At 52.5% G+C, this 27,175-nt stretch overlaps 1 long non-coding RNA gene across 1 annotated transcript in view; it reads left to right on the top strand.

The window, feature by feature from the left end:
- LOC136794170 (uncharacterized) overlaps positions 1–26,849 on the top strand; it is a 42,549-nt gene extending 15,700 nt beyond the window's left edge. The window contains exons 2-3 of the long non-coding RNA XR_010840548.1: positions 16,497–16,585; positions 26,785–26,849. This is a non-coding gene — a long non-coding RNA (uncharacterized lncRNA). The remainder of the gene's footprint in view (positions 1–16,496; positions 16,586–26,784) is intronic.
- The last annotated feature ends 326 nt before the right edge of the window (positions 26,850–27,175 follow it).

Below are 27,175 nucleotides of genomic sequence, written 5' to 3'. Positions count from 1 at the left end.
CCTGGCACATAGGCAGGCTGGCCCATGGCGCCATTATCATTATTATCTTCTTTTCAGATGAGGAAACCAGGGAGGCTAAGTCAGGTGCCAAGGTCACGAGTGACTAGAACATGGCAGGGGCAGGGCTCTAACCAAGGTCTCCCCATCCTGTCTGAGGGGCTCAGCTTGGGGCCAGGTCAGATATCTCCCCCATCCCTTGACTCTGCCGGCCCCCAGGGTCACGGCCCCTCTTTCTCCTGTAGAAAGGAAACTGGAACTGAACGAGCTGGAGTGAGCCTGTGGATCTCTAGTGACAGCCAGCATCCCACAATGCTCTCCGGGATGTGTGCACACGCCCACCTGCCAGGCCTGGAGGAATCCAGGCTTTAGACTTGAAAGGTAATTCCATACCAGGCGCTTCCTACCCTCCCCCGCAGCGCTGGGTGTTCATGACCGCAACACAGACCCAGTTTCAGAGGAACCAGCCCTCAAGTGCAGAGCCCGGTGTGCGCCTGCCTTGCTCACAGGTAGCCTCCCTGGTGGAAACACCAGCTCTGCAACTAGCTGCCCTTACTGAAGACATAGCCACCCCTGGCCTCTCACACCTCCTCTGGACTTGACAACTCTCCACCCTTTCCTCAGCTTGCCGTGTCCAGGCTCTTTGCCCCTGTCCCTTGCCCCAGCCTGGGGAAGCTCCTTCTCCCTGCCCATCCTCTCCCCTGCTTCCCAGGCCCCAGACCCAGGGTCACTTCTCATCGCAGTGGACACTCTATGACTGCCCCTGTGCATCTGCCTTCACCTACCACCTCCATCCCCACCCTCTACCTGTTTCTCTCCACCCAGTGGCCCAACTCAGCCCAGGCCCTGAGCCTGGTGCCCAGCTCTTGGGACTGGGGCAGGAGGAAGCCTGGAGCAGCTCAGAGCTCTGTTTAACTACTAATGAGAATGCAGCAATCTGTAATTAGGTGATGAGGGCATGTGGCTGTGCTCCGTGGACACTGCGCTGGGGGAGGGGGCTGGAGCCCCTGCACGCGTCCCCACATGCCTCCGGCCCCCCATCTCTGGCCAGGTTCCTCTCTCACTCACCCTCCCACTTCATACTGGGTCCTGTGGCCAGCTCTTTGACCGTGATCCCCATTCATTCAGCCCTCAGGACCTTCCCCACTCAATCCTGCCCCGGTTTCTTGTCCCAGCCTTCTCCACTGAGGAGAAGATGCCCATTCCCTGCAGTCACAGAAATCCCAAACTTTCCTGGCATCACAACTCCCTCGGGGGCCAGGCCAGACCCCCATCCCCAGCCAGGCCTTGAGTACTTTGAACAAGAAGCCCCCGCAAAGGAATCCACAACAAGCCAAGCCCCACGCCTCTCCTGCTCCCCCATTTGGCTTCTGCTCTCTGTCCCCCTCCATTGGCATCTGCCCTATTCTCCCCACCCACCCAGCAGGGGGCCAGTGATGCCCCTCCAGCAACCTTCTCCATCCCAGCCAGTCCCCTGTCCTCTTCCCCTCTAACTCCTATGAGAGCTTCTTGGGTGGGCGGAAGGCAGCACCCCTCCCCCTTCCCACACCCACACCCCTTTGTCCAGGGACAGGAGGAGCATGTTGCCCTCCTGTGGCTGTGGCTAGCAGTGGCCCAGGGAGGAAAGGATGTCCAGGCTCCTTGGACTGTCTCAGGGCCCCATCTGTCTAGGGGCGGCGGCTGGGGAGGGGGAGTCCTGCCCCACCGCCAGGCGTCTTTAGAGCAGGGTGCTGCCTAGTAGCCTAGTTAGCGCTGATCCCCTTACTCTGGCCCCGTGGACCTGCTTGATCAGCTTCATCCCTGACCCCTCCCCCCACCGGAATATTTTCTGATACTTTCACCAGCTCTTGAGATCTATTCTAGCACATACTCTACCCACACCCTCCCACCCAGCACCGTCCAGCAACAGGCCTGGCACAAGGTATCAATTAATTACAAAAATGACAAGCAAGATCAACACTCCTATGGAGCGCTCCCTGCTTCCTTTGCACTAGGGAAGGGCTTTGCAAACACTGGCCGCTCAGTCCACACAGCAGCCCCAAGAGGTAAGGGAAACTGTCAACCCCATTTTACAGATGAGGAAACAGAATCTCAGGGAAATGAGGTAATACCCTGACTCACCCAGCTGGGAGGGACTGAGTTAGGAGTCTGACTCGAGAGCCCAGCTCTTCGCCAGGAGATATATGGCCATAATGGCCATTGATGGAGGGCTGTATGTAGGTGAGAAGGGGGTTAGGCACAGGCAGGGTGTGTGGCCAGCATAGGGGCATGAGGAGTGAAGTGGGAGGTGAGGGAGTGTCCGGAGCAGGAGAGGGTTCCAGAAAGTGATGCGAGGAGGGGAAGTGCAGGGTGGATAGAGGGTGAGAAGTGGTGGGGAAAGAGTGTGAGGGGTGCAGGGGTGAGCCAGGGAGGGGTGAGGTGTGAGGAGGGAAAAAGGAGGGGAGGGGTGTCCGGCATGTGAGAGACGTGTACGCAGGGAGTGGTACAGGGCTGAGGTTGAAGAGAGATGAGTTTTGGGGTGAGAGGGCAGCGCGAGGGCAAAGTAGGAGGTGGAGAGATTGTCGGTGTTGGGGGGGGTGTGTGAGGCGGAGGGCAGGAGGGTGAGGGGCACGAGGGGTGGAAAGGCAGGCCAAGGACGAGTGGGAGGTTGGGGGAGTGTCGGGTGTGGAGGTGTTGAGAGGCACGAAGTGTTTGAGGGAGAAAGTGAGAAGGGTATAAAAAGGTGTGGGGATTGTGAAGGTCCCTGAGGATCTGGAGGACATGAGCAGGGGAGAGGAGTGGAAGAGGGGCGGGCGTGGAAGGTGTGGCGAGGGATGCATGGATCTGAGGGGCTTCGACAGTTTGGCTTTTGTCCCTGTCTGCATCCCCAGCTGCCACAGCCCCACCAGAGCTGGCCTCACTGCCAGGCTCATTTCAGGGATGGGTGGAAATTTCCATTTCAGCAAAATCCATTTGTGAAGCCCTGGAGCTGTGAGCCTTGTTCTACTCCGCCCACCTGGCTCTGGCCTGCCCAGCCAGCCCTACTCTCTCCCCCAGACCTGCCTCTGCTCTCCCTCCCCTGCAGGCAGGGGGGGACTCGGGGACTTGCCACCCCCAGCCCTGCCAGACTCCACTCCAACTCCGCCAGTATAGCCTGCAGAGGAGCCCGCACTGCAGAGCATCTCGATATCCTGGATGCCCCAAGGGTCTGGCGGGTGTGAGGGACTGGTCACCGCCTTGTGCTCAGCTAGGGTACCATCAGTCCCTCCCCACTGCCCCCTTTCCCAGTGCTGTGGGTGGGTGTGACAGGATAGCAGAATGGGACAGGCCCTTCTTTTTTTTCTTTTTAATTAATTTATTTTAATTTATTTATTTTTGGCTGCATTGGGTCTCTGGGCAAGCAGAGGCTACTCTTCGTTGTGGTGCCCGCGGGCTTCTCATTGCTGTGGCTTCTCTCGTTGCGGAGTACACGGGCTCTAGAGCGCAGGCTCAGTAGTTGTGGTGCACAGGCTTACTTGCTCCGCGGCATGTGGGATCTTCCTGGACCAGGGCTTGAACCCATGTCCCCTGCATTGGCAGGTGGATTCTTAACCACTGCACCACCAGGGAAGGCTGGGACAGGCTCTTCAAGATAATCCTATTTAGAACTTTTCACTTTATAAATGAAGAAATGGAGGTCCAGCCAGGAAAAGTCACTTATTTGTCCAGAGCTACACAACTGGCTGGTGTGCAGGGCCTGCACGACCCCCTTACTTAGAGGAGGAATTGTAGAAAAACAGTCATGCAAACTTAGATTCAAATCCTGGTTCTGTTGGAGTGGTATGCCTTCAACAGGTGGTTTTACTTCTCTGCACCTCAATGTGCTCACCTACCAAGTGGGGCTTGTGACCATTCTCCCAGGCTGGTGTAAGGGTGGTGAGTTGACCATAGCTAGATGCAGCAAAGTGGTGGTAGGTAATAAAAGCTGCTGGGCCCTTGAGTCCATGGGGCAGGCAGGCACAGACACCAGTTCTAGATTCTGGCCTTTTGCCTTGCTCCACACCTTCCCAAGGACCACAGAAACTGCAGGGACCATCAGGGATGACACGGCCAGGGACTGGGGCTCTGGGTGGAAAAATGAGCTGTGGGCTCCTAGGGTAGAAAGTGAGGGGACACCTTGGGCCATCTCACTCAAGCCTCTGAGAAAGACTTTCCTCCTCTAGCCCATAAGGAGTGGCCACTCTGGACTCAGGGAGGAGGAATGGACCCCTTGGGTCTAAGCCAAAGCCCTGCATTGGGGGAAAGACTGAGCTCCTCAAGAGCAGGGACAGGGTCTCCCTTGCTCACTTCTGTATCCTGGCACAGCACACGGCAGACAGGGTACACCCCTCAGGCCCTGCCACAGCTAGAGAGATCTTAGGACAGATCTTAGTAGCCAGTACATGGAAAGCACCAAGGGCCACTTGACCTAGCCTGCAATCTGCCCAAGCCCACATCCTAGGCGCACCGTGTGGCACATGCCCCAGCACACACTGGAGCCAAGCTCAGCTCTAGCACGTGCCCCAGTACATCCTCCAGCTGCTGCCCTCCTCCCCCAGCCTCCACAGGAATGCCAGGGCCCATCTGCTCCACTTTCCTGAATCTCCCCTGAACATCTGGACTGCTCCCGAAATCTGACTTCTGGCTCCATTCAGAGGGAGTTGCTGGAGGGAAGAGGAGACTCCTAGGTCCCATTCGTCCTGAGCTGGAGCCAGGAAAGTCTCTGCCTGACCCCCTGCTCACAGCCTGCAGCTACCAGAATGAACAGGCCTAATGGGACCCTGGTCCCTAGCTCCTACTTCCCCTACCCTTGGGTACCCCCTCTCCTGTAGGGTTGTAATTATCCTCTTCTCTCCGCGCACACGTTACACACCCTACACAGCCTCCCCAGCATCTGCCCAAGAGTCACTCCGTTCTCTTGAGGAAAATACATAATCTGAACGTATTTAATTTCACTGAACTGTACACTTAAAAATGGTTTTTATGTTATGTGTACTTTATCAAGAAAAATTTAAAAAACAAACAGACCCCAAACCCCAAACCCCAAACCATAATCTGCTCATGTGTTTAGTTTTGCACTCGACACACAAAGGTTCCCAGAGCTTCCTAGCAAGTGCTGTGCTCCATCCGGAACTGTACGGCCCAGAGCACAGGCTGCCCCTCCCTCTCCCCTTCTCCTTGGCTGGGTTGTGGGGGACCTTGTCCAGGGCAGCAACCAGTCTAAGTCCCAGTTAGGAGTCACCCAGCCTAGGAGGGCCAGTCTGGGAATGACCCTCCCCTATGTCCAAACCTTTCCCTACCACCTCTCCCTTACCTCCACCTCACCAGCTCTCTTACAGGCAATCCTAGTTCTTTTTTTTGTTTGGTTCAGGAGAGGGCCTCTCCCTGGAGTGATGCTCTCCATGGTCCTGAATCACCAGGTCAGGGCCGTATGACTTCCCCTTAACCTTGAGGAGTGGGTCGCACTGACCCACACATCTCCAAGGCACATTGACCGAGGTAAGGAAGGACATGATAGTGAAAGAGAGGGCAGCGGAGAGACACCAGAGGCAGAGAATGGGGACACAGGGACAGAGAGAAAGGGATCAACATGAGACTGCCAGGAGGAAGAAAAAGTGATTTTTGTTGTTCCTTCTGAGAAAGGCAACCTTCCCTCTGGCTACTTGGATGTGGGTTAAGACCTCCTCCCTTATCCTATGCAAATGCCAGCTCCTGTTTGCCCCTGCAACCTTCCAGCTGTCCCACCTTCTAGTTCCTTCTCTTACCTTCTGTTTCCTGCCCCTCGCTGACTTGGGGTCCCTGTGTGTTGGGTACCATCCGCAGCCCTGGCCCTAAAGGCTCAGCTGCTGCTGCCTTCTCCCTGAAAGCTGAGAGAGGCGACCACTCGCCAGACTTCTCCCATCCACCACCCCTCCAAGAGCAGGTTAGGGGTGCAGAAGGCCTGTTCGGTCTCCCTAAGAGTGGCACCCCCCTCCCCCAGTGCCTCCTGAACAGAGGGATGCCTGTAGCCAGAGGGAGGGATGGACCCAGGCTGGGGGAGCCCTCAGGACCGAGCCTGGAAGGAAGGAGCTGGGGAAACAGAAAAGAGTGGAAAGCGGTTTCCCGTTCAGTTATGGCTGTTATTATTTATTTATTCATGTACTTTTTATTAAGGAGGAGATGTCGGCCTAATGAGCGGGAAGCCCTGCCGGCTCTCAGGGGCGGAGTTGGGGGTAATGGGGCGCTAGCCACTCATGCAGGGCTCCCTCCCCAGCCGCCAGAAACCCCCTCGGTGACTCAAAGTCCTCAGTAGAATCTCCTCCATGCTGGCTCCCTCTCCCTCCACACTGCGCCTCTGCCTGTGCCACAGGGGCCCAACCCTCACCTGGGCAAGCGTTTCTCTCTTCCCCATCCGTACCGGGTTCTGTGGACACAAGAGCCAGGGCTGGAGCCTCAGAGGATGTCCCTCTTCCTTCTTCGACAGCTGCCTTCCCACACCCCACCTGGTGAGACCATCCCCCTCCCAGGCTCCTTCTCTGACTATAGAGCCAGCTCCCAGCCCTTGCCAGGTAGGGGAACAGCCCAGCTCTTATCCCCTAGTCAAAGGCCATGCCAGCCTTCATCAAGGACAAGATTTAGCTTCAGCTTTAGCTTTCAGTCAACAGCAAGCTTCAGACCTAGGTACACTTCAAGTCTTAAAGCCAGCTCCTAACAGGCAGCTAGCCTCAGACCTGGACTGAATCCTCACTCCCTGGACATGGAGACAGCGGCAGCCTAGTCCCAGCTCTAAGGCTCTTTCTGGGAAACTAGGCTTAGACCCAGCTCAAGAACCAGCACCTATGGTAGGTCTAGCCTCAATCCCTGTCTGTACTGTAGAAGAGCCTCAGACCCAACCTCCAGCCCCAAGCCCAACCCCAGGGTTTAGGGCAGTGAAGAAGGTGAAAGCTTTTGGAGGTGAGGCCAGTAATAGCTCGGCTGGCTTGGGGAATATGGCTGGGGTGATGAGCAGGGGCGACTGGTTGTTCCTTTTGGATCAGACCACTGCAGGTTTATTCCACTGGCAAAGGGTCCCCTCCTACTTGTAGTAAGGACCTAGCGGAGGGCACACCCTGGGAATTTATGGAGAGGAGATGGGGGTGTGGGCCCTGAGAGACCTCCACCTGTGTGAACACAATGCCACAATTTCCATCAGCCTCCCCTCAACGTCCAACAGAAGCTGGACCAAGGGAAGTGATTTGTACAGCAAACATCAGCAGTGCCCTGCTCTGTGCCAGGATCTGGGGACAGGGAGAACATCTCCAATAAGCCAGGTCTGTCTAATGGTGGGTGGGGGACCAGCATAAAGGTCTTAGCAGCACCTAACTACTGAGCATGTACTTATGCCAAGCCCTGTGCTTCACAACATTAACTCACTGCATTATTACAGCCCTACAAGGTACACACTGTTATTGTTCCCATTTTATTATTACAGAAGCAGTACATGTGCGCTGTGGAAAATTTAAAAACACAGAAAGCAAAACCATAAAAATAAAAGCATCACATTCCTACCACTATTCACAACTTAATGTACATCCCTCCAGATCTTTTTCTTACTTATAAGTATCTTTTTACCAAAATATGACATATTATACATACCTACTGCTTCATGATCACCTTTTTTTTCAGTCAACAATCTCCAGCTTTCCATTTTAGTAAATTTTCATCCCTTTTAATCTCCAGACCCTATACAAATCTCCCCATTTGCTGCCTCCCAAAGTCCTTTATGGCTGGTTTGTCAGAATCCAATACCAGGCCACACATGGCATCTGATCATTATGTGTATTAAATTGTTTAAGATGGTGCATTCGCCCATTGTTTTTTGGCCGCCTCACCATGAAACAGCCAAGTCAGTTTTCCTACAGAATATCCCTCCTTCCAGATGTCTGGTTACTTTCTTGTGCTGGATACTTCCAGTGTTTTCTGTAAACTAGAAGTTAGATCTAAAGGCTAGAATGATTCAAGTTAAATGTTTTGGGCTAGAACACATGCGAGGCTATGTCATACACTTCACTTCCTACCACATTGGAAGACACAAAATATCTCATTCATCCACTGAAAGAAATGCTCAGATGAACACCAGCTAATGATAGTTATGGTTCTCTCTTCACCTTGCTTCTAGAAAATAGTGTTTGTGGGTTACTCTGGCACCAAACAAATGCCAATGTCCCCATCAACCATTCCCCTAATAGTTTTTAATACCAATTCACAACCCTTGTCTGATTACTCCCACTTTTAAAGATGAGAAAACTGAGACTCAGGTCGGTGAAGAAAGCCAATCAAGCTCACACAGCCAGCAAATTTTCATCCGGTTTTTGTCCTCTTTCCCACCATACTGAGCTGGGTGCACAGTAGGTATCTGGTACGCATTTAAATGAATGAAAATCTGGACTTCCCTGATGGCGCAGTGGTTAAGACTCCAAGCTCCCAATGCAGGGGGCGTGGGTTCGATCTCTGGTCAGGGAACTATCCCACATGCCTGCTGCAACTAAGCGTTTGCATACCACAGCTAAGGAGCCCACGAGCCACAACTAATGAGCCTGCCTGCCACAACTAATACCCGGCACAACCAAATAAATATTTTTTAAAAATTAAAAAAAATAAATGCATAAGAATATGCGGGGAAGGGGTTTCCCCTCTTTCTAGACTAGGCTGACCAGAGGTGGAAAAGGTTCTTGGTGAGGCCCAACCTGGGTCTGAGAGCTGATGCCACTAATGATGGTGCTAGCAAAGAGACTTTGCACCTGTTAGGAGGTGGCCCATGCTAAGTGCTTTACAAATGTGAGCTTCTTTGATCCAGTCAACAACCTGCCAGCTATGCACTATTAAAACCCCAAGCCCCATTTTACAGATGAGGAATATGAGGCTTAGAGAGGTAAAGTACTTGCCCAAGGCCACACAGCTAGTGATCAACGGAGCCATGATTAGTTCTCTGACTCCAAAATCCAGGCACTTTACTACCACTCTGACCTGCCCTCTCAAGCTGGTCTCCCTCCCAGGCCTGAGACTGAAGAGTAAAACTAATGAGAGGGGCTTTGGGCCTCCTCCTTGCATGGGTTGGTTCTGACCCCGCCTCCAGCCCCTTATGGCCATGAGTCAGCATCAACTGGAGCAAAGAGGGTTCCCTGCGTCTCCTTTGCTGGCCTCTCCTCACCAAGTAGCTCTCTCCGTCTGTGAAATTGCCAGAATCTGACCTGGTTCCTCCAGCCTCTGCACCCAGTTAATCCCTCCTAAACTCCATTCACCCTGCCCTCCCCCAAGCCCACTCTAGGCCTTAATGCCCCCATCAGAGCCCTTCACACTTGCACAACAACCTACTGTTTATGAAACACTTCCTTTTTCTCACATTTATGTAGTTGGACCCCACAATCATCTTTTGAGGGAGGCACGGATCATGCATTCCATTTCACAGATGCAGACATGGAGGTTTTGCTGAGGAAAGTTCTGAGCTCAGAGCTGCCTCACTCTTCCCCAGTTCAGTACAGTATTTTCAAGGTGGGACCTAGGCCCGTGTGCCAGTTCAGGACCAGCCCAGATGATGGAACTTTGCTGTCTTTTGGAAGGTGAGGCTCGTTCGTCCCTGGGAGAGGCCTGTGACCTGAGCCCGTCTGAGCCTAGAGCAGGGGCTAAGTGGTCAGCCTCCCATCCTCCATCCCTGTCAGGGAGCAAGTCTCTGAAATGTCACAGCACTGAGGGCATCCTGGGAAATGTCAGCCAAGCTGATTTGGGTCCTTTGGAAGAGGGTGGAGCCAGCCTTTCTCTGCAGAGCCTCCCTCCACCATCTCCCTGTTCCCAACAGCCAAAGGAACAGATGCCAAGGAACTCTTAGGGCTAGTCCAACCTGATTTTATAGATGGGGGAACTGAGACCCAGGCTCACAGAGCAAGCTGGTGATTTCTTCTTTGAAAACCTCAAGGATTAGTGATGAATCTCCACCCCGCTCTCCACTCCCTCTTATTTCCTATCTTCCTCCGAGCCCTGGAGACTCACCCACAACCCCGCCCCCACCTCCTCATCCCCCCGACTCCCTATCGCCCTCACCACCGAGTCAAGACACCAATTCCAGCAGCTAAGGGAGAAGAGGGAGGGCCTGACGAGCGGCTCTGGGCCATGGGCCTGGCGTCAGGGGCTGTGCTAAGGAGAACAGCTTGAGCTAGCCACCACACCGGCCTCTGCCCTCCCCACTCCCTCATTGGACTGACACCTGAACCAGGTTCTTCCTGCCACCTCCAGAATAGAGAAAATAAGTGTTCTACTGAATGACTGCACGTGGGCTGAGGCGGCGACACAGTAGCCTCCTTGTACTCCGGGAAGCCACCACCCTCCCCAGTCCCTGTGTGCGTGGCGCTCCTGCTGTCTCTCACCTTCTCTGCGGGAGCCTCTTTCTCCATCACCCACCCCACCTAACCAAGGAAGGCTGCCTCTTACCCCAACCCAGGCAGTCCTACTGAGGCTCCATCCATTTGTTTTCCCATCTGCTGGATGCAAAGGATCCTGCATCACCATCTCAAGGAATCATCCCCAGGGCCCTGGGGAGTCTGAACCCTCTGTTTTCAGTGGCAGAGTCCACGTCCTTTTCTCTCCCAGCCCTCTCACAACTGTAATGTATAGTGAGTGCTGAGTCCTCTCTGAGCTGCGTCTGTCTATCTGTAATGAGAACAGGACCCAATGCGGCGAGGGCCTGTCTGTGTTCGTGCTTACCCTCCAGGCCTGCCATGTCACAAGTACACAGCAAATTATCATTGAGGAAACAAACACTGAGATCCCAGATCAGGCCCAGACTGTACCTAATAGTCTGCACTTCTGCCTCGAAACACTTTGAGGTTGGTCTTCCCCACAGAGTGTTAGCTCCCTGAAGGCAGGGACCATGTCTTTCTGATTCATTTCTGCATCCTTAGTGATTAATACAGTACCTCGTCCATAGCAGGCACCCAGTAAATCTTCATGGAAGGGAATATGTGAGTGGGTGGATGGATAGATACATAAATGGGTGAATAATCTAGGCAGGAGATTTTTATCTTCTTATTAATGGGGAACTGAGACTCAGAAAGGATGGACACCAGGAAAAGTCTTCCCAGATGTTAAGTGATAGAGTCAGGATTTTAATGCAGGAAAAGCTGGCCCAGGAGGCTTGGAGCTACTGGCTGGGGGTAGGTGAAAGGAGCGGGGTAGGGTGGGGAGTTGAATGGGGAAGCCTTAGGGCTGCGGCCCAGGCAGTGGAGCCTCTGCCTGGGAGGAAGGACTTTCCTGGAATTATCCTGCCTCCAGGTGGAGAAGCAGGGAAGCCTAAGTGGTTTTTCAGATCCTGGAGCTGGGTCCACAAATCATGGCTCCATTTAAGACATGGGTGCTGCCTTCTCTCTAGAGACCGGGTATGACTTGATACACATTCCCAGTGACATGCGGAGGTTTGCAGCCTCCACATGCAGGTGCCTCTGCCACCCTCGCCCAGAACAGAAGGTGCCACACAATAGGGTCTGCCAGTCCTCTGCGGTGTGTGAGGTGTGCGGGGGCCCAGGGGAGGTGCAAGCAGGGGAGGGGACCCCAGAAAGGCAGTGAGCCCAGAGTGGGAGGGCAGGAGAGTGGCAACAGCCCAAATAGCCTTCCTTTGGTGAGTTCAATCCCATTCACCATTTACTGAGCACCTACCTTGTGGCCAGATGCTGTGCTGGGCGCCGGGGCCCCCCGACATAGCTCAGACGCAGGAGAGACAGCTACAGAGACAATAATCACCACACGGGTGATAAGTGCTTGAGAGGGGTGTACAAAGTGCTCTGGGAGCTCAGAGCAACAGGCCATTAATTCTTCCCATGTGGAGAAGGATTTGGAAGACTTCATCGAGGAGGAGGAGGTTCAGTTGAGTTAGGTCAGTTCAGAGGCTGGGAGAGGGAGGGAAGGATCTTTCAGGCAGAGGTGAACATGTGCAAAGGCGGGGGTGTGAATGAAGAACGAGAAAACTTCTGTATGGCTGGAGCAGAGGGGAGGCAGGAGAAGAAACTGGATGGGGAGCCTCGGGCCGCAATTTGCAAGGCCATGAATGGTCCTACTAGAGAGTTTGGACTTGATCCAGTCGTGGGCAAAGGGGAGCCATTGAAGAATTTCAAGCAGGGGTGTGACAGGACCAGATTTGTGTTTTAGAAAGCCTTCTCCGGGGGGAGATAGAATGAACCAGGACTGTGGCCAAAGGGCAGAGAAAAAGAAGTGGATTCTGGGGACATTTTGCAAGGAAAATGGACAGGACTTTTTCCTTCCTAAGTAATTATTTTGGACCTTCTTGCCTTTCTACCCAGGCTCCGAGTTCCCCTGGGGAGGGAGCTGCTCCCTCCTTTCTCTGTCTGATGCAGGCTTCTGCATTCACAGAGCTGAATTATAAGGTCTGATTGACTGATGAGAACAGAGTAGCAGAACTGGCTCCCAGTGGTCAGGGAGTCCTGATCCGAGGAAGAGCTGGTGACTTCTTTCCAATTCAGTCCACAAACCCCAGAGCAGGGCAAAGCTTAGCCCAGGCCTGTGGGGAAGGCGCACTTGGCCCTCGCCTCCCTCCTTCCTTCTTTCCTTCTCCTCCCCAGAGCCCAAGCTTCCTTGCTGGGATCCTCTCAGAGCCAGCAGAACTGTGGATGAAATGGTTCAGTGGCTCTAGCCCAGCTGCTACCATGGCAACCAGGCTGCCTGCCAGACCCACAGTCTGGGAGCAGACCCAGCTTTCCTGCTCTAGAACTACAATTCCCAGAATGCAAAGCATCTGGGGTCTCTGAGAGAAACCCAACTCCAAATGGGTAGATAGCCAGAGCCCTCCAGCTTGGAAGAGGACACAAATGGACACCCCCAGGGGAACACGGTACAGAATGTGGGAACTTGGAGTGGGGGGACAAGGCAGGGGATACTTCTGGGGGAGGCCTGGGAACCCCTTCTGATGGTGGCCCAGTGGACATCCCAGAAGGAAGTCAATGGCTACAAGAAGGTGCAAAGGATCAGGATGGGTACTAGTCCTGGTTTTGCCAGCAGCCTGTGGTGTGGCTTGAAAACTTTCTCTCAAGAACTGTCCACTACTCTCAATCTCCACCAGCACATTCCTGGCCTGGGCCCAGATGGCTGCAACACTTATTGGGCTCTGCCTCTGCTCAAGCCCCTCTCTTTCTTCTTCGACTGAAGCCTGAATGATCTTTTCAAAATGCAATTCTGATTATGTCACTACTGCCTAAGCCCGCCCCCCTGCTCTTTCAACTCTTCAGTGTTTAAACCTTTTGCTCTTAGATGAAGAAATAAATTCCTTACCTCACCTGACAAGGCCCTGCATGGTCTGGCTTCTGCCTGCTTTCCAGCCTCCCCATTCACCCCACACACTTCAGACCTTCTGCACTTTTAGTTTCATGCAGAAGCCATGCTCCTTCCTGCCACAGGCCTTTGCACATGCTGTTCTATCTCTTCAGAACACTCTTTCCTCCACTGTTGCTCTACACAACCCTCTCTATCTCAGAGAAATATTTTCTACTCAGGAAACTTCCCTGACCTACTGAACGTGACAAAATTCCCCTTTTATGTACTCTTATTGGCACTATGAGCCTCTAAAGTACCTGTCATGGTTGCAATTTTACAGTAATTTGTATGATTATTTGACAACTATCTGTCTCACCACCAGATTGCAGCCTCTGTGAAGAGGGAGAGTGCCTTTTTGCCTGCCTCTGCATCCTCAGGGTCCAGCACCATGCCTGATGCTCAAGAACCATTCACTGAAATGAATGACTCTGTCTAAGCCATAGTCTTCCTGGCTGAGTGCCCACCACGTGCCATGCACTGTGGATGGTGGTGCCAGAGATACAGCAGTGGACAAGACACACAGGTGTGGGCCCTCTTGCTGTGGAGCTCACAGTCTAATGAGGAAGATAGACACTGAATATATAATGACCAGAGGGCTGAGTGTTGCAGACAGTGAAGAACGTAGGGCCCTGGTAGCACAGAGACAGAGGGTCCGGAAAGACCCACCAAGGAAGAGAAGTAGGAGTTACGAGATAAACAGGGTGAAAGAGTGTAAAAGAACATCGCAGGCAGAAGGGGCAGCATGAGAGAGGGGGCTACTGAGGCAGAAGAGAGCATGCGGTGTTTGAGGCATGAAGGAAGGCCAGAGTTGCTGGAGCGTAGAGGGAATGGGAGGTGGTGTTAACTTCATCTGTGTGCTTTGATTTTACTGGGCAGAAAGTGGCAGTACGTGAGCTATCTTTTTAAACCAGCTGGCCCTTGTTTCCATCTTCCTCCCCCCTGTTCCAGGCCCAGATGGAGATCCAGCGTGAACACACCCAGGCTGTCCCACTGCTCAGGCACACTGCCCTTCGCCTCTGAGCACCCACTGCTGTATTTCAGGTGTCCTGGGCGGGCCCTGTCTGTGTCTTGTATGATGGGGCTGTGACATCTGGGGTGTGGTAATGTGTGTGCGTGTGTGTGTATGGAGGGGGGCATGTGCTTGGGGAGCAGTCAATCAATTGTGGAGCATACATTGTTGACAAGTCGGGGGAGTGGGGTGCCTGAAGAGTCAGAGAGGCTGGCCCGGGGCTTGTGGGTGGGCACACAGCTTGCTGGGAAATGAGGCATGACTTACCAGCTGCAGACTTCCATGGGTAGGGAGCAGAGGCCCCTGGGCACAGAGCAGGGAGGGCTCTTTCTCCTCCTCACATCTGGTGCTGTCCTCCTCTTCCTTTAGTGTCCTGGGTCACGCGGGGGAACTATCCCTAGCTGGCTGAGCCCTTCCTTTCCTTCCTTTGAATTTGGGGGCTCCCTCACAAGTAGCTCCCAGTGGCACATGGCTGGAATTAATGGGTGTTAGCTTCTTCATTCCACTGTAGGTATTCCAACGACTACCCTTCCAACACACACACAGACATGCACTGAGCAGCCAAGATCTCTGGTTCTGTTGAGATCTCCCTGGAGCAGGAGCCCCCAGCTCACCCATTCCCCAGAACAGTGTTTCTCACAATGTGAACTTCAGACCCACTGCCTCAGAATCATGTGGAATGCCTGTGAAAATGCAGGTTTCCAGGGAACTCTGATGCAGAGGTTCATGGACCACATTTTTAAAAGCTTCATCCAGGGGCTTCCCTGGTGGCGCAGTGGTTGAGAGTACGCCTGCTGATGCAGGGGACGCGGGTTCGTGCCCCGGTTCGGGAGGATCCCACATGCCGCGGAGCGGCTGGGCCCGTGAGCCATGGCCGCTGAGCCCGCGCGTCCGGAGCCTGTGCTCCGCGACGGGAGAGGCCACAGCGGTGAGAGGCCCGCGTACCGCAAAAAAATAAATAAATAAATAAAAAATAAAAAGCTTCATCTGGAGGATACCTAATTCTGTCCACTGAACTGCCAAGGCATTCCTTTCCCCAGAAATGTCTCCTCAAATCCAGCCAGTGATGGTATACTTGGCGATTCAACCCTGGACCCTGGACCCATCCCTTCACAGCCAGACCTCTGCCAGGAGGGCAGGCCATCCTGCCCCTTCAGACCTGCCACATCATGCCGTCAATAAACATGCACCAAGGACCTACTAGGTGGTGCTATAGTCCTGACGACAACATGGTCGCCATGATCCCTGCCCTCATGGGTCTTCTAATTTAGGAGTGAGGACAATTATTATAGAAGCAAATAAATAAATAAGCATATAATAGTGGCAAGTGCTATGAAGAAAATAAAATATAGTTATCTGAAAAAATTCCCCAGAGGACCTGCTTAATTCCAGGTTCAGGGAAGGTGGCTACGCTGGTGCTTATGGAGAGTAAGGTTCTGGAAATGAAAGAAAGAACCCTTCCTCTCCCTTTGCTCCTGTCTTTGTCTCTCTTCTTTCTTTCTTTTCTTTACCTTGGCCCGGCTCTCTGTTTTTCTGGTTAAATTCCCTCTTTGTCTGTTTCTTCTCTCCTCCTCTGCTTCCCTCCCTGCCCCTCCCTTGCCTCCCTCTTCTTCCCACCCGCCTCCCTCCCTTCTGCTCCCTCCGGAGAAACAGAAGAAACCAGATTCCTCTGTGCCTCTCAGGCTAGCCAGCAATAATTGAGACTTGGGCTCGCTCAGCAGCTGGACCTGAGAGCAGGGCTAGAGGAGGAGAGCAAGGAGGTCAGAGGGGAGCTGGAGGGACGGGAGCCGGGAGCGAGCGGCCTGGCCTCGGGAGGGTGAGAACACTCAGAGGGACTGGAGGTGACTGCTGTGCCAGGTAATCGAATCAGGGGGTGAGTCATAAAGATCACTCACTCCTGTGCACCGGACTGGCCTAGGAGATCACATTAATTTCAAGAGGGTGTAAAATCTACTGAGAATTCCCCCTCTTCACCACACACATGAAGATAAACCGTCTTCGGCATCCAGTATGATCTTACAACAGCTTGTCAGTGACAAAACAGCCTCAAATCCGCCCATTTATCAAACGGCCAATCCTGTTAACAGCTTAAAAGAGACATAATTACCTGCGGCCTATTGTGTGATTCTCTATACTAACGCCGCTTCTTTCTTCCTGGCAGAGTTCCAGAACGTGAGCTCAGAATTCATTCCTGGTGACTGGGGAGATCATCGGAGATGTTAAAGTTGGGGACAAGAGGGAATGGTTGAGGTGAGAAGTTTGCACTGTGGGCGGGTATATGGGTCAGCACCATGGACAGAGACAGGGCCGGGCGCCTGGGAGTGGTGGCCCGGATGGTGGGGGGAGGAGCCAGGCCCAACTCGTGTGGGCCGAGCAAGGGCCCGCAAGGGGCCTGGCAGGCATCTCAAGGGCTAGGTTCCAGCTGCCTGTATAGAGAAGGCAGTGGAGCTTCAGCTCGTGGTGCATCAGCACCGACAGTAGGGACAGTATAGAGCACAGCTTGACCTGTAGATCAGAAATTTGGGTAGAATTGTCCACCCTCAGGCAGAGCCAGGAGTCCCTTCTCTTGACATCAGGATGGCTGACACACTTTGGGTTTTCATGGCTTCAGAATCTGCCATGCTGCTACCTGGGTGAGTAATAATGCTGGTTAGTAAAAGCTAACATTTACTGAATGCTTGCTATGGGCCAGGCTGTTCTAAGCTCTTTAAAGATATAATCTTAATCAATATAAACCTTATGTAAATCTATTATATGATCCAATTTTATAGATGAAAACATGGGTGAGGCTAAGTCACATGTCCAAAGTCACCCAGAGCTGATTAAGACTTGTGGTCTGTGAGCTGGGCTGCCTCCAAGGCAGCCTCTGGCCATGATGGGAAATCAGTTTTGCTGCTCTGGTTTGGTCTCTCTCCCTCTCTGCACTTCTTGCTGTTCCTCAGGGAGCCCAATCAAGGCAGGTCTCTGCTCTCACAGCTTTGGGGAGAAGGATGGGAGAGCAACACGACGTGACCTTTTCCTCCATGAGAAATAAAACACCCTGGAAACTGGCATCTCTCTAGCCAGGGCTGCTCTATTAATGTGTCTTCATTCCCTATACCCTCCCTCTCTCTGCTGGCCCTAGGTACCTCTCCTCCACCCATTCCAAGAGGCCACCACACGCCTCTTCTCCTACTTCCCAGTGCCAGACCCCTTGCCTGCTACTAGCTTTCCCCACACTCCTTTCCATTTTCCAGCAGGTCCATGGGAATCCTCTCCTGGGAGGAAACTATCAGAGTCCATTTGGAAGCCAGATAAAGAGGCAGACAATGAGACAGACAGCAAGAGACGGACAACAGACAGACTGAAAATGAATTTTGAAGCACTGTTGAGTTAATGATTGTGGTCAAATCCTGTTGAGAGGCAAGGCCAGTATTAGCTATCTGGGACTGTCTCACAGAATTTCTAGAACTCAGCTTTAACTCTTCTGGCTCCGTCTACCCGCCAGCCCTCCAGACTCACCACTCTCCTTCCCTGGGCTGCCCCTCAAACTAGCATCCTTTCTTCCACCCCACTCAGCTTCAGGGCATTCATCACTTGGGTTAGTGATTTATCGAAGTCTCCGACAGTTGCTGCTTGGCAAAAATCAATCTGTGAAGAATGGGACCAACCCAGGGTCCCCTGTTCTCCCAAGCCCCCACCATCAATCTGCCCCAAAGGAACTCAGCAGCTCCAACCTCAGTACTGCCTCCCTGACCTCACCCTCACCCCAGCCTTGTGTGGGGGGGGTGTCTCTGGATCCCTTCCTGTTCTTAGAGAGAGGGGAGTGAGTGAAGGAGGACAGAGAGAGAGAGAGGTGTGAATTAGTGCCTTTCTTAAATGTTTATTTTGTTGTTTTTAAGTGAGAAAGTCCGAGCTCTATTAAATGCAATCAATACTTGGCCCAAGAGAAGCTTCCCTTCTCTGAGACATTTGAAATCTGGTCAAATCATTTTGCCCCAATACAAAGTAATTTATCAATTTCAAAACCTTCTAATCAGTAGAGGCTATGGAGTCCCCATTCCTGCCATCTTCTGCGGCAGGACACACACACACACACACACACACACACACACACACACACACACACACAGCTGTGCACAAACTCCTCCGTTCCCCCTCCCACCTCCCAAGGACTGCAGAATGTCTTCCCTTCAGCTCAGCCTCCAGGCTGGGTGCCATCCTCAACGTCCCCAGCCCAGCCTATGTGCTTCTGGCCCAGAGAGGCTGCAGGGCCTCTGCAGGTCTGTGGCGCTCAGCCCTGAGGAAGTGGAGGTGGGCATGGGCCCAGCCACAGTGCACTGCTTGAGTGCACTCCTCTTCACCCAGTGAAACAGCCAAGTGGGGACGATTCCTGTTCATAGACAGAGCCCAGAACTGAAGCCAAGGGGTTGGAAGGGGCTCAGAGCCACCAAAATCATCCCCTAGGACCTTGGCCCTAGTCTCCAAGGGTCAAGCAGGATCAGCTGGTTGGAGAGGGGTTTGCTGGCTGTACCTGGGAACACTGTCGCAATACTCTCCTGCCTCTGAAGCTGCTATTTTTGCCCTCGAGGACAGCCTGTGTCTAAAGGGAGACTGTGACAGCAGCGAAATCACCTTGCAACTCACCTGCCCGCTCCCAGGAAGGGTAGCTGGAGCCTTTGCCATGCCATTAGATTGGATTCTCGGCAAGCCTTTTGTGGCCACAAGCTGTGGTGGCCACATAGGCCACTGACCTGTGGGGAGGGGCCACCCCCTGAGTGACTGATTAAAACGCTCTCCCCACGATGGACTCTGCACATTCCTCCTTCAGAGAGTGACTGAGGAAAGTGACTCAGCAAGCCAGAGGCCACCCCACAAGGGAACTCAGGAGCATAGATGGCATAGGAGCTTTCTGAGACCTCCACCCACAGAACAGTCAATCCAAGGGTCTTACCTTGACCTCCAAGGCCCTACCATGAGGCCTAACCTAAAACCTCCAATAGACCTATGAAAACATGCTTAGTCCTCTGTAAATATGTGTGCAGTCAATGAATGTGTGGAACTCTCTGTGTAGATCTGCCCCATGCTTTGTGCATTCTTCCCCCAAATCCATCACAGCTCCTCTAGGGCTAGGTCTAAGGATTTTGCATATCTTGGGAGCCCTCACAGTTTTTCCTTGAGGGTTCTGCACAAAGTAATATTAAACTAGAGTGAGCACTGTGCCCTACAGTTTATTAGGTATTTTAATATTAACTATCTATTCTGCAATAATGCTGGGGGGTAGGTATTATCCTAGTTTTTACTGAGAGAAACCAAGGTTCATATAGGTGAAGTCACGTGTCCCAAATCACGTGGAAAGTGTTTAACCTGGGTTGCCGATCCAAGTTCTCTGAATCCAAATCCTAAAATCTTTCTACGTCGTTCACTCCTTCTTTTATCATATAGATATTGAGCCTCCTTCTTATGTCGAAAGCTTTTTTCATGGCAGTCTAAAGTTAGGTGACATTATCCCCTTTCTATAGACTGGGAAATAGAAACTCCGTGGTGAAGTGATTTGCCCAGGTAGCACAATGTAAGTAGGAGATGGAAGTAGATTAAACCCAGGTCTTCTGATCTCAAATCTGCAGTCCTTCCCATTGCACCACACAAAATTTTCATGGCCATGCAGCATATCAAAGAGATATCAATGTAAAGGGGCCATGTTTCTCCTTGACCCTGTAGACCATCTGAGGGCAGCCGCTCCAGTCCAGCCCCCCACCATGACTGCTTGTGGGTGAATTATGAACGTCATTCCCCCATGAATTTGAGAAAAAAGTAGGAGTATGGCACCAAGAGCCACACTAGCTGGAGGTGGTCCCCAATGCTAAGCAGAGAGGAGAGGCACGTAGATCCAGGGCTGAACCCTTCTGGGAGACAGGTGGAAGTAGAGAATCATTGAGGAGGTGACTGGGAAAGCAGATGACTTCTGGGAATTACAGTGCCCATTACTGTCTTGGATCTCCCAACCCCGCGCCCCCCCCAGACCTGAGGACTGCCCAAGCCTCCTCCAGGAGGGGACGTCCCCCACAAAGAATGGCTGCAGTACCAACCAGCTCCTCACTTACCCTGATTGCTTCCCACATTGATGGATGAAAGCGCCTCTGCAAATTGGAAAAATAACTAATGTGCTACTCCCAGACCCTGCTGCCTATGAGTGGAGGGGGCTTTTCTGGGCTAACCCAAGAAGTGGGTGAAATCAATCCCCTGAATAACAACCTGAAGCAGCAGCAGGGAGAGGCTTCTAGCCTGGTGGGGGTGGAATTACATTTCCTACGGGGTATTCTCGATGTCGCCTCTCATCACCATAATATTTACATGAAATGCAAAAGGCCTCCTTGGAATAGAGCCCTGAGGTTGTAAATGCCAAATCCAAGAATGTCAGCAAAGGCAAAAGATCAAGTTTTTTGAGCAACAGTCTCTCCCTCCCTGCCAGGCAATGCGTACCACAATCCCCCCGGGGAGGCGGGTGGGCCCCTGAGCAGCCCTGAACCTCACCCAAGATAGGGATTGGCTGGGAGCTTGCAGGGAGCTCAAGCTCCCAGAAGGGCACTCTTCTCTGGTCCTGGCATGCCGGGAGGTCTTGTCCCTTCCTCCAGGCTTTACACAAAGTCTGAGGAAATGTGTCAACATTTACTCCCTGTGAAGAAAGGACACCTCGTGGACAGAAAGATAGGCGAACTCTCTTCTATGAACCCCAGAGCCTCCGTGATCAGGCCTCGGTATGGTCAGCAACCCAGTTCTCAGCCCAGTGTGCCCCTCCCTTTTCTAGCTCCACCCTTGGGGAAACTTTTCTGAGGTCGTTTGTCCATTGAACATTTATTGAGCACTTACTAAGCACCAGGCCCTGAGAATACAGCGGTGAACCCCCTGCACAGCTTATGTTCTCAAGGGCAAAACACAATGCCCTTGTGTTTTATTAATCGGTCAATATTGTTCAATACATAACTTCGGATGGTATTAAGCACTGTGAAGGAAAGAAATTGGGATGAAGGCATAGAGAGGGAATGATGGAGGCCACTGTTGCCTAGGTAGTCATGGAAGGCCTCTCCAGAGAGGTGGCACTTGACCTGAAGAATAAGAAGGAGCCGCTCCGTGAAGATTAGGAGCAAAAGCGTTCCAAACAGGGAGGCACAGCAAGTGCAGGCTCCTTGAGAAGAGAATGAGCTCATGTGCAAGAGGAACAGAAAGCCAGCCGGGCAGCTGGGGCAGAGTGAGCAATGAGGAGTGGGAGGAGATGAGGTTAGAAGTTCAGGGTCTCACCAACCACAGAACGGAAATAGATATCTTTTTTTTTTTTGGAAACATATTTCATACTGGAGACACTGGGAAGTCGTGGGAGTGACTTAAGCAGGGAATGACACTATCTGATGTACATTTTTAAGTTTTGCTCAGATTCTAAAAGTCTCAGTGTAGTTCCGGCTTCCCAACTTACTCACTGTGTGATCATGGGCCAAGTGCCTGCATTAGTAAACCTGTTTTCTTAAGAACTTCATGGGGAGTCAGAAAGATGACATGAATTAACATGCTTAGTGTGTCTAGTTCAGGGCCTGGTGTCAGTAGGTGCACAATTAATGCCCCACATAGTGTATCTCCCACTCTGTGTGTCCTCTGAGTCACAGCCTAGGCCCCATCTCTCCCCAGGTGTCACACACTAAGTGCACCCAGGGCTTAGCTGGGGTCACAGAGCGGGGGGGGGGGCTTGTCCACTGGCATCAAGACCAGCTGAGGTGGAGCCGGTGTTCCCATCACCCAGCATCCCAGAATTTGTGGTCTCCACCCCTTGGGCCACAAGAGATCAGACTTCATGGGACTCCCCAGGGGCCATCAGTGGAGTGATGCCCAGGATGCTTGGGCATATTTGCATGCAGACACTCTGCATTTCCATGCATTTGCATGTCATTTGCTGCACCAATAGGGCAGACACAGCATCCAGGGGAAAGGTTATTGCTGCTATCAAAGGTTGTGCTCCTCTATACTCATCTGCATTCCTCCCCAAGTCCTTTGCACCAGAGTTGCCTGGAGAAGATTGGGGGAAAGGGTGGAAGCAACTGGAGGGAGCAGATTATAAAGGCTTTGGTCAGGCTGTGTGGAAACTGAACCAGGGCTGAGAGCAGATGGGTGACCCCACTTCTCCCTGGAGCTGGCCTCACTCTGCAGCCAGCTCCCATGTGGGGAGCGGGTGGCAGCTCTGAGAGAGAATCCTCCCAGCAGCTGCCTGGGTCCACATGTCCATTTGACTGTCCTCAAGAATAAGGTAGTTCCCCTCCCTCCCTCCCTGTACTGGGCTCCACAGAAAGGATATGATGAGGTTAATTAATTGCTCATAGAAAGTTCTTTGGAAAGAAGAGAAGAGGCAAGAGAGCCATCACATCTAGAAGCCAGAGGGTCCTCAACACAGTGCTAGCAGTGAAGTCCTTCCAGACACAACAGGGAGTAAGGCGGGAGGTAAGGGGGTTGTGATGGCTGCAGGCAGGCACAGGAAAGGAGAGGGGCATCAGAAGAAAGGGATGTGAGAGAGGCATCAGATAACAGCCTCACGGAAGCCCTCCACCCTGGAATGTTTGGGAACCCCACAGGAGGAAGAAAGTTTGGTTGGGCAAGGATGGCAAGGCCCGGGTTAGCTCAGCCCAGTTCCTCAGGCAAGGAGGACGAGGAACGCAATGCAAGCCACAGGCACTTCCTCTCCCTCCTCCCCCCAACTCTAGTTACCCATGAGGGGTCCTCCTTCTCCCCATCCAACTTCTTAGAAACTTCTGCAGCCACAGAGAGGCCCCCAACTCTATCTTGAACTTTACAAGTAGGGCCACTGTACTTAGCATCTCCACCAAACCCAGAGGTATTAACATGGAGCAGGCTGGAAACAAGCAGAGAAAGCGGGTGCTGCAGGAACCCCGAGGGTACTGACCAAGGTCCTGAACAGCCCAGTTCCTTCTACAGAACCTTCACAGTTCTTCCTATTCACCCTCTCCTCCCATCCCCACCCACACATCTACCCTGCTGCACTTCCAAGGCTTCTTCCTGAACGTGAACCCACGAAGGGCTGGTTAGTCAGGGAGCTGATCTCAAGAAGCTCCTCTAGGTTTCAAACCTCCTCCCGAAGGCAGCCGCCTCCCCCCCTCCCTTCCTCTCCCTAACACTGGCTCCGTCTGTTCTATCAGCCCCGTCAAGGACAGCCCCCTGTGTTCTGACCATGGCAGCAGCTGGCAGGGCCTCAGGCTGCACTTGACATCCTGATCTAACCATATTCTTGGAGAGGAAGCAGGTTGGGAGTTCCGCATGCTTGCACACACCTGCGCGTACCATGCTCACACCCTCAATGTCAGCCCGGACTAGAGAAATGGTTCTTAGATTTCCTGGGTCAGAGACCCTTTGGCTGTGATGAAAGCCAGGCACCCTCTCTCTGGAAAAATGCACACATACACAACCTTTTGTGTGTCCTATCAGGAGGGCCTGGAATAGGGGTAGCCCTTCCCCTGATTCCTGCTCTCAGCAGCAGTCCTTATCCAGGGGTTGGGGTTCCCCTAAGAAGACATTTTCCAGGCAGATGGGGATTTGGCCAAATCACAGGGTGCCCTTTCATGGGTTGAGTCTTGAGGAATCTCCAGAAATAGTGCCAGTGGGGCTGGGCTAAGGGGGGCAAGAGGAGTCTGAACAATCTCCAATGCTACCTCCATTTCTCAAACTCAAGGACTCAGTAGTTCTGTCCCACGCATGCCTTTTGCTAGCCAGTGAAGTCCAGGAATTATCCTCCCTGCCTGTGGAGGTTCTTTCTGAACTAGGGCAAGTAAGCTCTGAGCTCCTGGTGTCTACTTGAATCATTGCACAGTCTGACCAGGTTTTTGCCATCCTCAGTGAGCATCAACCATGTAGACAAGAAACCTGAGCTCTGTGTGGCTTCAAAGCTCCCTCTGACCAGGCACGAACCCACTGCCTTGGGTTCGGTGCACACCTGTAGACCATCCACACACAGGCACTGACACGCAAAGCACGCACACACAAACTATGCAAGAGCATAGAAAAACCACAAAAGCAGGAGGAAGCATGTAAAACTCCAAAAGGCACATACATGATCACACTAACTATTCATATACACATAATCACAGTCACGTAAACCATATGTGTGCACATACATGCTCTAATGTGTAACTTCCCATTCCCACCTCCTGGGGAACATTCCAGCCCTACTAAACTTTCTATTTCTCTCTGCCATACTTTTGTGTAGTCTGTTCCTTGTGATGGAATCACTCTTCCCTCCTTTCCCTCACATGGTAGATTCCTAGTTAGCCTAAACCTTCGTATTACGGTTTTCCTAGGGATGCCATAGCAAAGTACCACATGATGGATGGCTCATAACAACAGAAATTTATTTTCTCACAGTTCTGGAGGCCAGAGGTCTGAAATCAAGGTGTCAGCCGGGTTGATCCCTTCTTGGGAGCTCAGAGTGAGAATCTCTTCATGCCTCTCTCCTAATTTCTGGTGGTTGCAACACTTGGCACCCCTTGACTTGTAGACACATCACCCCAATTTCTGCCTCTGTAGTCACACAGTGTTCTTCCCATGTCTGCGTCCACAGTTCCCTCTTCTTATAAGGATGGCAGTCATGGTATTAGGGCTACCCCAACCCACTATGACTTCATCTTAGCTTGATAACATCAACAGAGACTCAGTTTCCAAGTTAGGTCACATCCACAGGACCTGGGAGTTAGGACTTGAGCATATCTTTTCGAGGGACGTAATTCAACCCTCAACAGACTCTAAGTCTTAGCCAAACTTTTCCTTTCTCCATGAGTCCTTCCCTGACCTGTCTCCCTAGACTGGCTAAAGTGAGCACCCCTGCCATGTGCTCTCCCTTCATGACACTTAGCTCACATTATTGGTATTACTTCTTTAAAGATCTCTCTTCCCAGCTCCAAGGGGCTGGGGCAGTCTATTTCTGTATTCACATTTGTAACCCTAGCACCTGGTACAGTGCCCAGTTGTGACAGGGTCTCAGTAATGGTTACTGAATGAATTAAACCATGTATACGTGTGGTACATATATGTGAATCCTATTTATATGCATGAACACAGACACCCTACATATGTGTATAAATATGTAAATCAAGCATACACATAGACACATGAAAACTATACACACATGCAAATCCAGCAGATTCCAATTAGTGAACCACTAATGGCTGAGTTCCAAAAAAGTCTAACCCTTCTCTAGTGCACTGGGAGAGGCAAACAGGGGTCAACTATGGTCTCCTGTCCTCAAAGGACTGACAGGATAATTGGAAAAACAAGACTAATACGTGATGAGAGATACTATAGAATTTAGTTCTATTTTGTGAGCTACGAGGACTCAGAGGAAGGAGCTCTTGTTGTGGGCTGGAGTAGTCAAGGGAGGCTCCCTGGGGGAAGTGGAGGTTGAGCTTGGCCCTCTGGCGTGGACAGGACTTAGACAGAGAAGAGAGAGGGGAGGGGAAATGAGAGGAGAGGAGAGCATAGGAGGGGACACAGCATGTGTAAAGGCCCAGGGGCCTGTTCATGGGACCAGTCTGAGGCAAGGAACCCATGCTGGTAGGTTGGAATATGGAGGGGAGACCAAGATGCCAGCAGCCCTCAGTGCCAGGCTAAGATCTCCAGTTTGCCATGGCACCAGTCCCTTTCTGCCAAGTAATCTCTCTAGAGTCTTGTGATCCAGGCCTCAGGGGGCAGGGGATAGGCAGCGGTGTGCTGATTCTGTACCCCAAGCTGTGGGACCACGGGGGCAGCCCCTGGTAGGGCTCCTCTCCTTCCTTGGAAGCTGTGGGTAGCAGCAGTACCTGCTGGAAGGGCAGGGTCAAGCTCAGTCACAGTTCCCTCCACCCACTCCTTCCCTGGGAGAGGTAAGTGACAAGCAGGCAGAAAGCTTCACTGACACCTTGGTTGGCAAAGCAGCCCCTGTCGGCCACCGATGACAGAGTGGGGGCCGTGGCCAATGGGTAAAATGAAATGGTGCCTCTGGCTCTCAAAGCTTCTTCCCATCCCCCGAGACCTGGCACCCAAGGGCCCCTGAGGAAATGGCCAAACAGTGGTGAGGGGAGGCTCAGCCAGGAAGAGGGGGGAGCAGTGCTTGCCCTCACCAGGGAGGGTGCAGAGATGGGGAGCTCTTTTCTGGGTACTGAGAGAAATGATCATTTGTCCTCTCATCCTGCAGCTACAAGGAAGGACCGAGTCTGGGGCTAGAGAAGCAAATATAAGGCCTCTGTCACCCTACAGGCCTCCTCCGTCACTTGCCATCTCCTAGGGATGTGGGGCTAGGAAGTAGCTGCTATCACGGGAGTTCGGAGAATCCATTAAGAAGAAAGTGGAGACCGCCAGGAAGAGGAGAGGGGCTGGGGGTTCAAGGATGGGAAATTTGGCCTGAGCACCTTCCAACAGTAGACACCCTGTCCCTGTCCCTACAGGTCCTGCTTGGAAAGGCCCCCAGAGGGATGGAGGAAAACAGTAGGACAAGCTCTGTGTTTGGAAGGTGAAGTGATTTTCTTGAATCTGCAAGATAGGGTTCTGGAAAACCGTTCCCCTGGGGCACGTGGGTGAGTCACTGGCAAGCAGCTGGGCGAGCAGGTGGAGCTGGAGCCGGGAGCCAGGGAGGGATGAACACTCACGGGCTCCCGGGTATCATCTGCAGCAGCTCGCTCCGCAGTGACCCTGGATACAGCTCTCCTGCAGGAAGCAGGAGTGTGGTGTGGATTGTCCAGCCCAAGCGAGGGCTGCAGTGTGAGACAGGATGAGCACCTCTGATGGAGGGCTGGCCGGCCAAGCAGGCTCCATAGAGAGAGATGGGCCAGAGGAAGC

The sequence above is a fragment of the Kogia breviceps genome, chromosome 4 (assembly GCF_026419965.1).
Source record: "Kogia breviceps isolate mKogBre1 chromosome 4, mKogBre1 haplotype 1, whole genome shotgun sequence".
In the NCBI taxonomy this organism is placed as follows: Eukaryota; Metazoa; Chordata; class Mammalia; order Artiodactyla; family Physeteridae; genus Kogia; species Kogia breviceps.
This window is presented reverse-complemented; position numbering and strand designations above follow the sequence as displayed.